We start from the raw sequence: 6,391 nt of genomic DNA, 5'->3' as shown, positions 1-6,391 counted from the left end.
CTTGCATTCATGTACAAGAATTTCAGTTGCTTCCCTCAGACCTCAACCAGTTTTCTAGCTCATGGTATTCCATTATCCCTTACTGTATCTTCCTTTAGCTGATTTTCCTGAACCTGTGTATTGAAGCCAGGTGTGGAGATTTCACAAGTCTCTCCCAAACTACTCCCCTCATCTGCTAGTTTAAAGACCTTATCAGTTGTGCCAACCTTTTATCCCAGAAGGTTAATAACCCATAGACTCATAGATTTTTAAGGTCAGAAGGGACCATTATGATCGACAAAACCTTCAGGGCCTCTGCCAATCTGCCCTGGAGGAAAATTCCTTCCCGACCCCAAATATGGCGATCAGTTAAACCCTGAGCATGTGGGCAAGACTCACCAGCCAGCACCCAGGAAAGAATTCTCTGTGGTAACTCAGATCCCAACCATCTAACATCCCATCACGGACCACTGGGCATACCTACCTGCTGATAATCAAAGATCAATTGCCAAAATTAGGCTATCCCATCATACCATTTCCTCCATAAACTTATCGAGCTTAGTCTTGAAGCCAGATATGTCTTTTGCCCCCACTACTCCGCTTGGAAGGCTGTTCCAGAACTTCACTCCTCTAATGGTTAAAAACCTTCATCTAATTTCAAGTCTAAAATTCCTAGTGTCCAGTTTATATCCATTTGTTCCTGTGTCCACATTGGTACTGAGCTTAAATAATTCCTCTCCCTCCCTAATATTAATCACTCTGATATATTTATAAAGAGCAATCATATCCCCCCTGAACCTTCTTTCGGTTAGGCTAAACAAGCCAAGCTCTGAGTCTCCTTTCATAAGACCAGGTCTTCCATTCCTCGGATCATCCTAATAGCCCATCTCCGAACCTGTTCCAGTTTGAATTCATCCTTCTTAAACATGGGAGACCAGAACTGCACACAGTATCCCAGATGAGGTCTCACCAGTGCCTTATATAACAGTACCAACATCTCCTTATCTTTGCTGGAAATACCTCTCCTGATGCATCCTAAAACCGCATTAGCTTTTTTAACGGCCATATCACATTGGCGGCTCATAGTCATCTTGTGATCAACCAATACTCCGAGGTCCTTCTCCTCCTCCTTTCCTTCCAACTGATGCGTCCTCAATTTATAACTAAAATTCTTGTTGTTAATCCCTAATAATAACCTTGCACTTTTCACTATTAAATTTCATCCTATTACTATTATGCCAGTTTACAAGGTCATCCAGATCTTCCTGTATGATATCCCGGTCCTTCTCTGTGTTAGCAATACCTCCCAGCTTTGAGTCATCCACAAACTTTATTAACACATTCCCACTTTTTGTGCCAAGGTCAGTAATAAAAAGGTTAGATAAGATTGGTCCCAAAACTGATCCCTGAGGAACTCCACTAGTAACCTCCTTCCAGCCTGACAGTTCACCTTTCAGTACGACCCGGTATAGTCTCCCCTTTAACCAGTTCCTTATCCACTTTTCAATTTTCATATTGATCCCCATCTTTTCCAATTTAACTAACTCCCCACGTGGAACCGTGTCAAATACCTTACTGACATCAAGGTAAATTAGATCCACTGCATTTCCTTTGTTTAAAAAAATCTGTTACCTTCTCAAAGAAGGTGATCAGGTTGGTTTGGCACGAACTACCTTTCTGTGAAACCATGTTGTATTTTGTCCCAATTACCATTGACCTCAATGTCCTTAACTACTTTCCCCTTCAAAATTTTTTCCAAGACCTTACATAGTACAGATGTCAAACTAACAGGCCTATAGTTACTCAGATCACCTTTTTTTCCCTTTCTTAAAAATAGGAACTCTGTTAGCAATTCTCCAGTCGTATGGTACAACCCCTGAGTTTACCGATTCATTAAATTCTTGCTAATGGGCTTGCAATTTCATGTGCCAGTTCCTTTAATATTCTTGGATGAAGATTATCTGGGCCCTCCGATTTTGTCCCATTAAGCTGTTCAAGTTTGGCTTCTACCTCAGATGTGGTAATATCCACCTCCATATCCTCATTCCAGTTTGTCATCCTTCCATTATCCCTAAGCTCCTCATTAGCCTTATTAAAGACCGAGGCAAAGTATTTATTTAGATATTGGGCCATGCCTAGATTATCTTTAACCTCCATTTCATCCTCAGTGTTTAGCAGTCCCACTTCTTCTTTCTCTGTTTTCTTCTTATTTATATGGCTATGGAACCTTTTACTATTGGTTTTAATTCCCTTTGCAAGGTCCAACTCTACATGGCTTTTAGCCTTTCTCACTTCATCCCTATATGTTCTGACCTCAATAAGGTAGCTTTCCTTGCTAATCCTGCCCATCTTCCACTCCTTGTAGGCTTTCTGCTTTTTCTTAATCACCTCTCCAAGATGCTTGGTCTACAACTCCTGCCTATGATTTTTTTTTCCCCTTTCTTGGGATGCAGGCTTCTGATAATTTCTGCAACTTTGACTTGAAGTAATTCCAGGCCTCCTCTGCCTTTAGATCCACAAGTTCTTCAGTCCAATCCACTTCACTAACTAATTTCCTTAATTCTTTAAAGTTAGCCCTTTTGAAATCAAACCCTAGTCCCAGATCTATTTTTGTTTATCCTTCCATCTAGTTTGAACTGAATTAGCTCATGATCACTCGAACCAAGGTTGTCCCCTACAACCATTTCTTCTATGAGGTCCTCACTACTCACCAAAACTAAATCTAAAATGGCATTCCCCCTTGGTTCTTCAACTACTTGGTGAAGAAATCCATCAGCTATTACATCCAGAAAAATCTGAGCCCTATTATTATTGCTAGCACTTGTCCTCCAGTCTAGATTTGGGAAGTTAGTCTCCCATGATCACACATTTCCCATTAGTGTTTACTTCATTAAAAACATTAGAGGTCTCTATCCATATCCATATCAGATCCCGGCAGTCTGTAGCACACCCCAAGCACTATCTCAGGGAAGGCTCTAGTAGCTTTCTTTCCCAATGTGATTTTTGCCCAGATAGACTGTCTTATCCATTCCATCACTTCTAATTTATTTACAGTTAACCTCATCACTGATATACAATGCTACTCCACCACCTTTGCTACTCCACCACCTTTGCCTTTATTTTTGTCCTTCCTAAACAGCACATAGCCTTCAATACCTGTACTCCAGTCATGACTACTATTCCACCATGTTTCTGTTATCCCTATAATATCCAGTTTCACTTCCTGCACCAATAGCTCTAGTTCCTCCATTTTGTTACCTAGGCTCCTCGCATTAGTGTACAGACATCTTAATTTTTGCCGTTTTGGCTTCACTGACTTTCTTTATCTGGTTAGGCACAGACATTCTACCACCAGTATCATCTATTACACTGGTATCTACACTACCCTTCCCCCTTATGTCCATTCTTCTGCCCATGGCTGTATCCTCTTACTTTTTCTTCCCTCTGTGTTAAATTCCAGCGTGGAGATTACTTGGACATCTCACAACCATCTCCCCCAATCTCCTAGTTTAAAGCTCTCTTAATCAGTTGGGCGAGCCTCCATCCTAGAAGTCTATTTCCCTCCTTACTCAGGTGAAGTCCATCCTGAGAGAACAGTCCTCTGTCCATGAATGCTCCCCAGTGGCCGTACATCCCAAATCTCTCCTTATAGCACCACTGCCTGAGCCATCTGTTTATCATCTTGTCACACCTTTGTTGCCCTTCTCTAGGAACAGGCAGAATCCCACTGAAGATCACCTGAGCCTCAATTTCCTTAAGCGTCTTCCCCAGCCTGGCATAGTCTTCCTTGATACGTTCCAGCAAGAATCTAGCCATATCATTCGTTCCCATATGAGGGACAATCAACGGATTCTTTCCCGCTCCTGTTAGGATCCTTTTCAGCCTCAGGTCCACATCCCATATCTTAGCACCTGGCAGACAGCACACCCTTCTGTTCTCTGGATCAGCTCTAGTCACAGGCCTGTCTATTCTTCTCAGTAAGGAGTCCCCAATCACGTAGACCTGCCTTTTCCTGGTAACAGTGTGATTCTCCAGTCTACCCCCTGCTCCCACTGGCTGCAAGTCCTCTCGATTCCTATTCGCCCTTGCAATCCTCCACAACCCATCCTGTATCCTCCTGGGGCTCATATTTGGTGTTGTCTCCATTGACTCTTCCCTTCTTCCTGTAGGGCTAGCTGCTCTTCTCTTCTTCCTTGCCCTCTCACCTTCAGCGACCACCTGATGTGCCTCTTCTTCATTTTTCAACTCCACAAACCTGAGCTTTATTTCTCCTTCACTGTCCCATCTTTTCCTCTGCCAGGTTCCCTTAGTCACATGCTTCCATCGTCCACTTTTCCCAGCGGTCTCCCCTCAGAATTCTTTGGTCCTGCTTCCATCTGCAAGTCTGAGCTTATCTCTTCAGCCTCCTCATGTCTTTGCTCCATCATCTGCTTGAACCCCCTTCTAAACTCAACCAGAGTTTCCACCTTCATCTCCAGTCCTCAGATCTTTTCTTCCATCAGCTCTATCAGGCGGCACTTCATGCAGAAGAAACTCTCTTCAGGTACCTCCTCCAGGATCATGTACATGCCGCAGCCTCCACATCCAGTCATCCTCATTGTGTCTTTCACTGCTGCCTCTGTAGCGGTCATAGCCTTCCCACGTAAAACCTGTTAGTCAAAGAAACACAAACCAAAACAAACCCCCAACAGGCACCAGAACACTGGCAGACCGCTAACCACTCTCTTCACTAGGCTGTCAGTTCCTCTGCCTAGGTCTCTAAGTCTCCCCCACAAATCCCCTGTAAACTCCCAGTGAAACTTCCCTGTTTACAGTTATGTTTGCTGGCTGCTGTGCCGCTGCAGCTGTCTATGCTGCTGCCTGACTGGCTGGCTACCTTTATAGGATCCCTAAGCAGATAAGCCCCACCCTCTAAGCAGGGCTCAGCTTCTCTCCCAGCACACTGCCCCATCAGCCTCCACACATACATACAAACTACAAAATACAGTATACAAAAACCTGCTCCTCCAACAGAACTCCCAGTGAAACTCCCCTGTTTACAGCTCTGTCAAGTAGAGTAGATCAGTCAAGAAGAGTCTTCTTTCCTTAAATGTCTTCCAGTGATCATTCATCCCCAAACCTTCCTCATAGCACCAATCCTTGAACCAACTATTCATTTCCATTATCTTGTTATGCCTTTGCCCAGCTTCTCTAGGCACTGGGCATATTCTGCAGAAAATCATGTGAGCTTCCACTTCTTTAAGCATCTCACCAACTGAGTGTAGTCATCCTGGATCCATTCCAATGGGAATCCAGCAGGACTGTCATTCATCCCAACATACAGCACAATCAGGGGATTTTTGCTCATCCCCATCAGGATCCTCTTTGGCCTCACATCCACATCTCGTGTCCTTGCTCCTGGCGGACAGCAGACTCTGCTGTTCTCTGGACCTGGTCTGTTGATTCATTTGAATATGGAGTCCCCGATCACCCAGACCTGTCTCTTCCTGATGTTGCTATAAATCTGTTTTATGTTCTTTCTTGCAGTCCTATCCTCATTTTTCCTTAGGCTCTGGTCCCTGGCTGTCTCCATTTCTTCCTCTCTCCTGCAAGGACTGGCTTCTTCTTTTCTTCCTTGCCAACCCATCCTCTGCCTGTTTCTCCTTCTCATTCCCCAGTACAATAAATCTGTAACTCAGTTCAATTTTGCCACTACTTGCTGGTCTCTTCCTCTGCTTTGTCCTTGTGGTCACATTCTTCCATATCTCCTTCCTCTTCTGGCAGTCCTCCCTCCAATCTCTGTTAGTCATATTCTTCTGTTTATATTAGAAATTTTGAATATAACTTGAATAACAATAATACCAACCTCATAGGACACGTAAATTAATTGGTGTTTATAGAGCACAATAAGACCCTCTGATGGAAGATGCCATAGGCAAAACCCAGTCTCTTCCAAAGCGATGAGCACTATTTGCAAAGTGCTAGATGCTCTCAACTTTCTTTTTATTCTTTGTGAGTTCAGAATGCTCAGCACTTCCTGGGAGGTTCAGAATTCTGAAGAATTGGGCCATAAATGCATGGTACTCTTAATATGCCTTTTGGGGGAAAAGAGCACACCTGTAGTCCAGATCAGTTTAGTGGGATCCTGACCATCACCCTCTCGACATTTGCCATTACTAGATAAGAAAATCATTAAAGGCCTAATCTTGGGATGTTAGAGTGAATGATGATTTTGCCATTAACTTAAGCAGGAGCAGTAGCAAGCCTTCCTATCATAGCAATGCTTGAATAGTGACACACATTTCACTGCGCTAGCTAAAGAAGGTGTGCTGAAAGGGGAGCATACATCACTTTTTAAATTCCATTTTGAGCACTGGTTAATAGCAGGGTTATGATTAAGTCTTCCCAGCTACTTCTGTTCCAAGATGTTCTG

This window comes from Gopherus evgoodei, chromosome 1, assembly GCF_007399415.2.
Source record: "Gopherus evgoodei ecotype Sinaloan lineage chromosome 1, rGopEvg1_v1.p, whole genome shotgun sequence".
Lineage (NCBI taxonomy): Eukaryota > Metazoa > Chordata > Testudines > Testudinidae > Gopherus > Gopherus evgoodei.
This window is presented reverse-complemented; position numbering follows the sequence as displayed.